The sequence below is a fragment of the Trichechus manatus genome, unplaced genomic scaffold (assembly GCF_000243295.1).
Source record: "Trichechus manatus latirostris isolate Lorelei unplaced genomic scaffold, TriManLat1.0 scaffold00019, whole genome shotgun sequence".
NCBI lineage: Eukaryota > Metazoa > Chordata > Mammalia > Sirenia > Trichechidae > Trichechus > Trichechus manatus.
Genome location: NW_004443955.1, coordinates 5,307,210 through 5,318,785, shown reverse-complemented (window position 1 = coordinate 5,318,785; position 11,576 = coordinate 5,307,210).

The window sequence follows — 11,576 nt, the reverse complement described above, 5'->3', positions numbered from 1 at the left end:
AGAAAAAGAAAAAAAGACGTTGAGAAGTTAGAGTGTTGATATGTTGTGGGGTTGTTAACCAATATTATAAAACAAGATGTGTACTTCTGTTTCATGAGAAACTATTTGTTCTGTAAGCCTTCACCTGAAGTACAATAAAAAAAAAATCCTCAACAAAATACTAGCAAACTAAGTCCAACACTTCTGAAAAGAATTATACACCCTGATCAAGGAGGATATACTCCACGAATGCAAGGATGGTTCAACATTAGAAAATCAATGAATGTAAAAACCACATTAATAAACAGGAAAAGAACAACACGATCATCTCAAGAATGCAGAAAACACATTTGACAAAATCCAACACCCTTTCATGATAAAAAATAACAAACTAGGAATAGCAATGGTGGGCTGAATCCTCTCATGCTGCTATCTCGTTTTCTGCATCTGGGAAAGGTTCTCTGCTTTTAAAGACTCATGTGATTAGATTGGACACTTCTGGAAAATCTACTCATCTCAAGGTCGTTAACCTTAATCACATTTACAGAGTCCCTTTTGCCTTGTAGGGTAATATACACACAGGTTCCTGGATTTAGGGTGTTCACATCTGTCATGGATTGAATTGTGTCCCCCCAAAAATATGTGTAGCAGCTTGGCTAGGTCATGATTCCCAGTATTGTATGATTGTGTTATGTGATGTGATTTCCTTATGTGTTGTAAACGCTACCACTATGATGAGATTATATGTGATCTCCTCATATGTTGTAAATTCTATCACTGTAATGAGTTTATACTGATGAGGTTGACAAGATTAGTGTCTTAATGCAATTTCTTTTGAGATATAAGAGAGAAGCGAGCAGAGACACATAGGAACCTCATACCACCAAGAAAGCAGTGCTGGGAGCCAAGTGAGTCCTTTGGAACTGAGGTTCCTGTGCAGGGAAGTTCCCAGACCAAAGGAAGACTGATGACATGGACTTTCCTCCAGAGCCAATGGAGGAGGAGTTCCCCTGGAGCTGATGTCCTGAATTTGGACTTGTAGCCTATTGGACTGTGAGAGAATAAACTTCTTTTTGCTGAATCCATCCACTTGTGGTATTTCTTTTGGAGCAGCATTAGATGACTGAGACAACATCTTTTGTTTGTTGATTCTGCCCACTACATTACTATGGCTAGTTTAAGCAAAATCTATTAAATAGATGATATTGAATAGCTTACAAAATCATTAGGAGAGCTAAAGAAACAGACTCTAAATTGGCCTTTTCATAAAGGCATCCAAAACTCTACTGCCTATCCAAGTAACCAAGTCTTCCTCATCTATGATTAGTCATCCACCGCAGTAGAGAAACCTTAATAATCAGGAAGATATTCTACCACAGCAACTTCAGAACTCTGCTGTTATTTTTACATTCCACGCCCACAAAATACATATCCCACACCTTGCTTCTCAACACCTCCTAAAGCTAATGTCTATACTCTAGGACTACTAATGTTGCCACTGAAAATCCAAACACCTCCAAAGCTATAACTGCCAGCAATGGTGTGGCCTTTGTCACACTTCCACTATGTATGAACATCTGATTAGCCAAATCCAAATCACTTCTGAAAATTTAGCTACACAGGAGTCCTGAAAACGCAGTTTTCTGTATTCTGACCTCTGCACACCAGTTAGGCACAGTAGAAGTAAAGGTGGGAATGGATTTGAGTGCCATTCCACTACACTCCCACTGTTCACTGTCCATACACATCCTTTGTCCCATTTTAAAACTTCCAACCAACAATAATAGCAACACCAACACATTCTTGCTTAACATCAAGTAACTATCCCCCTCCCATAAGTGAATAAAACATGCTTACCCTCTGCTGGCATAACTGGATATCCATCTGCAAAAAATTGAAACAAGATTCATACCTCACACCATGCACAAAAACTAACTCAAAATGGATCAAAGAGATGGTTATGAGGGATGGGAATGGTGGGGAGAAAAATAGTAAATAGACAATAGACAAGTTGTAACTTTGGTGAAGGGTAAGGCAGTACACAATACTGAGGAAGCCAGCACAACTTGTACAAGGCAAGGTCATGGAAGCTCCAAAGACACATCCAAACTCCCTGAGAGACTGAATTGCTGGGCAGAGGGCTGTGGGCACCATGGTCTTGGGGAACATCTAGATCAATTGGCATAACATAGTTTGTAAAGAAAATGTTCTACATTCTACCTTGGTGAGTAGTGTCTAGGGTCTTAAAAGCCTGTGAGAGGCCATCTAAGATACTCCACTGGTCTTACCCCTTCTGGAGCAAGGGAGAGTGAAGAAAACAAGATACAAGGGAAAGATTAGTCCAAAGGACTAATGGACCACCACTACCACCGCCTCCACCAGACTGAGTCCAGTACAGCTAGATGGTACCCGGCTACCACCACTGACTGCTCTCACAGGGATTACAACAGAGGGTCCTGGACAGAGCTGGGGGAAAATGTGGAATAAAATTCTAACTCACAAAAAAATACCAGACTTACTGACCTGACAGAGACTGGAGAAACTGCAAGAGTATGGCCCCTGGACACCGTTTTAGCTCGGTAATGAAGTCACTCCCAAGGTTCACACTTCAGCCAAAGATTAGACAACCCCATAAAACAAAATGAGACTAATGGGGCACAACAGCCCAGGGACAAGGACTGGAGGGCAGGAGGCGACAGGAAAGCTGGTAATAGGGGACTCAGTTCGAGAAGGGAGAGTGTTGACATGTGGGGTTGTTAACCAATGTCATAAAACAATATATGTACTAACAGTTTAATGAGAAACCATTCTGTAAACGTTCATCTAAAGTACAAGAAAAAAAAATCAACCACCTAAATATAAAATCTAAAATGATAAAGATCGTGGAAGAAAAAATAGGGACAACACTAGGAGCCCTAATACATGGCATAAAGAGGATACAAACCATAAGTAACAATGCACAAACGCCAGAAGAGAAACTAGATAACTGGGAGCTCCTAAAAATCAAACACTTATGCTCGTCAAAAGACTTCACCAAAAGAATAAAACGACAACCTACAGACTAGGAAACAATTTTTGGCTGTGACAAGTCCGATCAGCATCTAATCTCTAAAATCTACAAGATACTGCAAAACATCAATAACAAAAGGAAGTATAACCCAATTAAAAAATGGGCAAAGGATATGAACAGGCAGTTCACCAAAGAAGACATTCAGGTGGCTAACAGACACATGAGAAAATACTCATGATCATTAATCATTAGAGAAATGCAAATCAAAACTACAATGAGATACCATCTCACCCCAACAAAGCTAGCATTAATACAAAAAACACAAAATAAATATTGGAGAGGTTGTGGAGAGACTGGAACACTTATACACTGTTGGTGGGAATGTAAAATGGTACAACCACTTTGGAAATCGATTTGGTGCTTCCTTAAAAAGCTAGAAATAGAAGTACCATATAATCCAGCAATCCCACTCCTTGGAATATATCCTAGGAAAATAAGAGCCATCACACAAATAGATATATGCTCACCCATGTTCCTTGCAGCACTGTTCATGATAGCAAAAAGATGGAAACAGCCTAGGTGTCTTAGTCATCTAGTGCCGCCATAACAGAAATACCACAAGTCGATGGTTTTAATGAAGAGTAATTTATTTCCTCACAATCAAAGTAGGCTAAAAGTCCAAATTCAGGGTGTCAGCTCCAGGGGAAGTCTTTCTCTCTCCGTCGGTATTCTCATCAGTGTTTCCCCGGACTAGGAGCTTCTCGGCGCAGGGACCCCTGCCCAAAGGACACACTCTGCTCCTGGCACTGCTTTCTTGATGGTATGAGGTCCCCCTGTCTCACTGCTCACTTCTCTCTTTTATATATCAAGAGATTGCCTAAGGACACAATCCAGTCTTGTAGATCCAGTCCTGCCTTACTAACACAACTGCCACCCATCCTCCCTCATTAACATCATAGAGGCAGGATTTACTACACATAGGGAAATTACACAGTACCAGGAATCATGGCCCAGCCAAACTGATACATACATTTTTTGGGGGACATAATTCAAACCATGACACTAGGTGTCCATCAACGGAGGAATGGATAAACAAATTATGGTATATTTACACAACGGAATACGATGCAACAATAAAGAATAATGATGAATCCGTGAAACATCTCATAGCTTAGATGAATCTGGAAGACATTATGCTGAATGAAATCAGTAGGTTGCAAAAGTACAAATATTGTATAAGACCACTATTATAAGAACTCAAGAAAAGGTTTAAACACAGAAGAAAATATTCTTTGATGGTTATGAGGGTGGGGAGGGAGGGAGAGGAGTATTCACTAACTAGATAGTAGACAAGAGTTATCTTAGGTGAAGGGAAGGACAACACACATTACAGGGGAGGTCATTACAACTAAACTAAAAGCTAAGAAGTTTCCTGAATACAGCCAAACACGTCAAGGGACAAAGTAGCAGGGGTGGGGGTCTGGGGACTATTGTTTCAGGGGACATCTAGGTCAATTGGCATGACAAAGTTTATTAAGAAAATGTTCTGCATCCCACTTTGATGAGTGGTGTCTGGGGTCTTAAAAGCTAGTGAGTGGCCATCTAAGATGCGATTGGTCCCAACAGACTTCGAGCAAAGGAGAATAAAGAACACCAAAGACATAAGGAAAATATGAGCCCAAGAGACAAAAGGGCCACATAAACCAGAGGTTCCATCAGCCTGAGACCAGAAGAAGTAGATCGTGCCCAGCTACCACTAATGACTGCCCTGACAGGGAACACAACAGAGTCCCTAACGGAGCAGGGGAAAAGTGGGGTGCATAAATCAAATTCTAGTAAAAGACCAGACTTAATGGTCTGACTGAAACTGAAGGTTCCCCAGAGGACATTGTCCCTGATCCCTCTGTTAGCCCAAAACTAAAACCATTCCCGAAGCCAACTCTTCAGACAAAGATTAGACAGGACTATAAGATATCAAATGATACTCTTGAAAAGTATACTTCTTAGCTCAAGTAGGTACATGAGTTTAAATGGGCAGTTCCTGTCCAGAGGTGAGATGAGAAGGCAGAAGGGGACAGGAGCTGGTTGAATGAACTTGGGAAATCCGGGGTGGAAAGGAGGAGTGTCCTGTCACAGTATGGGGAGAGCAACTAGGGTCACATAGCAGTGTGTGTGTAAATTTTTGTACGAGAAACTAACTTGAACTATAAACTTTAAAGCACAATAAAAAAATAAAAAGAAACCAAAAAAAAATCTCATCCTCTTCTCTGTAGCGGAGACACAGTCTCTGCGTACATCTCTGGGTGATGTTAATTCATCCGCTACATCAAGTTACAAACCTATCTTTATATCCTGAATCTACGTACTGCATTATCAAGTTAATCACCTCCAATACACCCTATTTAAAACACTACGGAAAAGGAATAAAAGAAGGATGATTAAAATATGGGAAATGCGGTGTGATGGATCACTTTTGTGTGGCCTTTCTTGCCATGGTCTTGTAACTCCCACCCAGGTGACTCTGCAGATAAGGTAGCTGTAGTCCACCAAGGGGATTGGTCAGTTTTGCCATCCCACTGGGTTTGAAATGAGTCATCCCAGAGGCTGGAAAGAGAGGAACCCACCACCACCAAGGAAGAACAGCCAGGTACCAGCATGTCCTTTGGCACTAAGAAACTCCTAGACCCAGGAGACAGAGAGCAAGCTGTAGCCCCGGAGATGGTAAGAAGCGCTGGAGAAGGTGTGGTGGGCTTCCTGGTCCATGGACAGAGAAACCTTGAGTGTCTTTGGGCAGAGGGGTGGGGCCAGGGAGAGGTGTGCCTTCAAGCACAGCTGGGAAGAGGCTATCTTGATGGAAGAACTGTATGTATCCTGAGTGTTGCTGAGCCTGAATTGTAACTGTTACTTCCCTAACAAACTCCATAATCGTGAGTATTGTCTGTGAGTTTTGTGTGGCCTTTGCAATGAATAATTGAACCCAGCAGAGAAGTACAGAGTGCTGTGGAAGGGATGATTGGTGTCAGAGTTGGTGAAGATGGTGGAGAATGAAGGCATGTCTGACCTCTGCTTCATAGGAATCAGCCTTGGGCTGTTGATCTTGAGTCTCCTTCCCCCTGGTGAAGTGAGAGGAGGTCAGACACCTCCCCCACACTGTTCTTATAGGAAGATGCTATAATTATTATTTCTGCAACTCATCTCAAGGCCATAGAAGATATTTTTAACTTGCACTTTTCATTTTGTTTGTCCTTCTACCTTTAGCTAGCACCTTAGCTCATCGGGGTTCTTTACTTTGTGGCATGACCCAAACATTCATTTCTGAAAGGTCTGAGCCCTTGGTAGTTCTTCTTGAGTGGAATTGCTATAGTTTTCTATTAACTATGACCACTGGACATGAAAGTGCTGGGAGCCACCGAGAGCATCCTTGAGTTCTAGATATATTCTTCTGTATCTTCACTAGGTAGCAAAGATACTATACATCTCTAGTAATAAGGCTTAATTACCCAACACTGTAAATCCCCTTTGCCAGTTGGTCTAGTGGCTTGAAGAACCCCACATGACTAGGTGTCTGTTTCAACTTCAGTTCAAAGGAACCACTGTTGTAGTCCTCTGGCATAAGCATTCTTTCTTTGAGTACCAAGACTTCTGAACCAGAGAACTCAAAGTAGCAAACAGAAAGCAAAATGTTGCAACTGGGTTATTGAGAAGGTATGCCAGTATTTCTACCCTCTTGGTTTCTGGACTTCCATATTTTGTTTATGAAAGCAAGAACACCATATATTTGTTGCTGTGTTTTGTAGGACTCTGGTAGCATTAACTGAATCTTTAATTGATCATTTCACTGTTTTATTAGGCCAAATGCCTCTGGTGATGGAGTACATGTTAAGGTTAATGAATCTCTTGGGTTCATTGTCCAACTTCTTTTACTGTAAATGGAGTTCCTTAGTCAGAAGCAATATTGAGTAGAAGACAGTGACAGTGAATAGTAGTCCATGGGTGGTGGTGATTGTAGACACCTGGTGACTAGGGAAGGCAAATACTAAAAATAAATATTTATTCCAATGAGAACAAATTGCTTTCCCTTTTATGATAGCAGAGGCCTAATAAAAACAACCTACAATCTGCAACCAGATGTTTCTCCTTCCTCCATATTTGCTGGCAGACTGGTCACTCAGCAAGGATAATAGCCAAGCCAACCTTGGTGAAGGGAAGTCCATATAGTTGAGCCCATTTGTTTCTCCTTCACTGTCACCTTGGTTACTTCATTCATGAGACCATTAGACAAACAATGGGGTGAGTGGCCCAAGAAACTGACATCCACAAGATACATCATTTTGTCTGTCTGATGAATGAGCACCTCCTCTGTAGTGGTTGCCCTTTAGTAAGCATTTACATGGGGCATAAATATTCTTACACACTTTTGGACCATTCTGAAAGCTCTAACTACATCATTTCCCCAGGTCTCCATGACACCATGTGTATTTTAAATAAAGATAAAAATTAATCTTTTATATTTATACACATATTTACCATTTCTTTTTTTTAAAATATATTTTATTGTGTTTTTAGTGAAAGTTTACAGAGCAAATTAGGTTCACATTTGACAATTTCTGTACAAACTGTTCAGTAACATTAGTTACATTTTCACAATGTGTCAATATTCTCTTTAGTTGTGTTCTGATTGTTTCGTTTCCAGTGCTCTAGTTTCTGACCCCTTATCTTCTCATCTTTGCTTTAGAGTAATTGTTGACCTTTTGGTCTCATATAGATTTTTTTTTTTAATGGAGCACTGTATTCACAGGTAATATCCTTTATTTTGTGTGCCAATCTGTTATTCTGCTAAAAGGTGACATCAGAAGATAGTTCAAAGTTTAAGGAGTATCTCATGTAGATAGTCTTAGGGAGTTCTGTGGTCTCAACTGGTCCAATAAGTCTGTATTTCTTAAGAATTTGAGTTCTGTTCTGCAATTTTCTCCCATTCTATCAGGGTCCGTCTATTGTAGCCCTGATCAGAATGGTCGGTAGTGGTAGCCAGGCACCATCTAGGTCTTTTGGTCTCAGGGTAGATGAGGCTGTGGCTCCTGTAGGCTGTTCGCCCTGTAGACAAGTTTCTTCTCTAAGGCTTTGGTTTCCTTCTTTCTCTTTTACTCCCGATGAGAAGAAACCAATAGTTGTATCTTAGATGGCTGTTTGCAAGCTTTTAAGACCTCAGATGCTACTCACCTCACTAGGATGCAGAACTTTGTGAGCTATATTATGCCAGTTGACTGAGTTGTCCCATGAGTATTTGCCATTTCTTATGCTCTTTTTTCATTCCTGATGATCCAAATTTCCATCTGGCATCATTTCCTTCAGCCTAAAGAACAACTTTTAACAGTTTTTACAGTGAAATCTGGTGGTAATTAATTCCTTTAGTGTCATGGATTGAATTGTGTCCCCCAAAAATATGCATATCAATTTGTCTAGGCCATGATGATTCTCAGTATTGTGTGATTGTCCACCATTTTGTCATCTGGTGTGATATTCCTATGTGTTGTAAATTCTGTCACTATGATGTTAATGAGATGGATTAGTGGAAGTTATGTTGATGAGATCTACAAGATTAGATTTTGTCTTAAGCCAGTCACTTTTGAAATATAAAAGAGAGAAGTGAGCAGAGAGACAGGGAGACCTCATACCACCAAGAAACAGCACCGGGAGCAGAGCATGTCCTTTGTGCCTGAGAAGAGCGACCAGGGGAAGACTGATGACAAAGACCTTCCTCCAGAGCTGACAGAGAGAGAAAGTCTTCCCCAGGAAGTGACACCTTGAATTTGGACTCATAACCTACTAGACAATGAGAGAATAAATTTCTCTTTGTTAAAGCCATCCACTTGTGGAATTTCTGTGTCTTAGTCTTCTAGTGCTGCTCTAACAGAAATACCACAAGTGGATGGCTTTTAACAAGAGAAATTTATTCTCTCACCGTCCAGCAGGCTACAAGTCCAAATTCAGGGCATCAGCTCCAGGAGAAGACGTTCTCTCTCTGTCAGCTCTGGAGGAAAGTCCTTGTGATGCATCAGTCTTCCCTTGGTCTAGGAGCATCTCAGCGCAGTAACCTCAGGTCCAAAGGACGTGCTCTGCTCCCGGCACTGCTTTCTTGGTGGTATGAGGTTCTGATGTGTCTGCTCGCTTCTTTCTTTTATACCTCAAAAGAGATTGCATTAAGGCACTGTCTAATCTTGTCAACCTCATCAGTATAACCTCATCACAGTGATAGAATTTACAACACATAAGGAGATCACATAAAATCTCATCATAGTGATAGAGTTTACAACACATAAGGAAATCACATCAGATAACCCAATCATACAATACTGGGAATCATGACCTAGCCAAGTTGCTACACACATTTTTTGGGGGACACAATTCAATCCATGACACTCTGTTATAGCAGCCCTAGGTGACTAAGACACTTAATTTTCCTTTATCTGTAAGTGGCTTTATTTCATCTTCACTATTGAAGAATATATTCACTTGGAATAGAAGTATAGATTGAAAGTTTTTTTTTAAAGTATTTTAAAGATGAGCCACTGTTTTCTGGCCTTCATGGTTTTGATGAAGAGTTGGAAATCATTTGAATCATTGTGCCTAGGTGAATATTTCATTGAATTTATCTTTTTGGAGTTCACATAACTTTATGAATGTTAATTTTTTTATCTCAAATTTGAGAAGTTTTATGCCATTATTTCTTCAAATATTTTCCTGCCCATTCTCACTCTCTTCTTGTAGGACTCCAGTTACCCATATGTTAAACCAAAACCCCATTGCCATTGAGTCGATTCTGACTCATAGCGATCCTATAAGACAGAGTGGAACTCCCCCATAGGGTTTCCAAGGAGTGACTGGTGGATTCGTACTGCTGACTCTTGGTTACCAGCCGAGCTCTTAACCACTGTGCCATCAGGCTCCACCCATACGTCAGACCTTTTGAAATTGTCTTTGAAGCTCTTTTCATATACTTTTCAATCTTTTCTCTCTCTTCTTTATATTAGATGATTTCTATTGATTAATCTTCAGGTTTGCTGACTCTTTGCTCTGTTTTCTCCAGTCTGTTAAGCCCATGCAGTGAATTTATTTCAGGTATTGTACTTTTCAGTTTTAAAGTTTTAAAAAAAATTTTTTATTGTTGTAATTAAGTGAAGTTTACATTTCAAGTTAGTCTCCCATACAAAATTTTTGTACATACATTGTTATGAGATCCTAATTGCTTACCTCATTCTGTGACAGCACACTCCTCTTTTCTGCCCCTAATTCCTCACGACCATTCAACCAGCTCCTAAGTCTCTCTGCCTTCCCGTCTCACCTCTGGACAGAAGCTGCCCCTTTGGTCTCTTGTATCTACTTGAGTAAGAGGCACACTCTTCACGAGTATCACTTTATGTCCCACAGTCCAGTCCAATCCCTGACTGAAGAGTTGGCCTCGGAAATTATTTTAGTTCTGGGGCGATAGAGAGTCCAGGGGCCATGCTTTCTGGGGTACCTCCAGTCTCAATCAGACCATTAAGTCTGATCTTCTTACTAGAATTTGAGTTCTGCACCCCATCCTTCTACTGCTCCATCAGGGACCCTTTGTTCTGTTCCCTGTCAGGACGTTCATTTGTGGTAGCTGGGCACGATCTAGTTCTTCTGATCTCAGGCTGATGAAGTCTCTGGTTTATGTGGCCCATTCTGTCCCTTGGGCTAATACTTTCCTTGTGTCTTTGGTGTTCTTCGTTCTTCTTTACTCCAAGTGGTTGGGACCAATTGATGCATCTTAGATGGCCACTTGCAAGCTTTTAAGACCCCAGACGCCACTTACCAAAGTAGGATGGATGCAGAACATTTTCTTAATAAGATTTGTTATGCCAGTTGACCTAGATGTCCCCTGAAAACATGGTCCCCAGACCCCCTACCCCTGCTACTCTGTCTCTCAAAGTATTTGATTGTATTCAGGAAACTTCTTAGCTTTGGTTTAGTCCAGTTGTACTGACTTATCCTGTAGTGTTCGCTGTCCTTCCCTTCGCCTAAGGTGATTCTTATTTACTATCTAGTTAGTGAATAACCCTCACCCTCCCTCCCACCCCCGTAACCATCAAAGAACATTTTCTTCTGTGTTTAAACTTTTTCTTGGGTTCTTATAATAGTGGTCTTGTACAGTATTTGCCCTTCAGTGACTGACTAAATTCACTCAGCATAATAAGTGCCAGCTTCCACCATGTTATACCATGTTTCACAACTTCGTCATTGTTCTTTATCGTTGTGTAATATTCCATTGCGTGAATATACCATAATTTGTTTATCCATTCGTCCGTTGATGGGCACCTAGGCTGCTTCCAACTTTTGCTATCATGAACAGTACTGCAATGAACATGGTTGTGCATATATCTATTTGTGTGACAGCTCTTGTTTCTCTAGGATATATTCCAAGGAGTGGGATAGCTGGATGGTATGGTACTTCTATTTCTAGCTTTTTAAGGAAGCGCCAAATTGATTTCCAAAGTGGTTGTACCATTTTACATTCCCACCAACAGTGTATAAGTGTTCCAGTCTCTCCACAACCTCTCCAGCA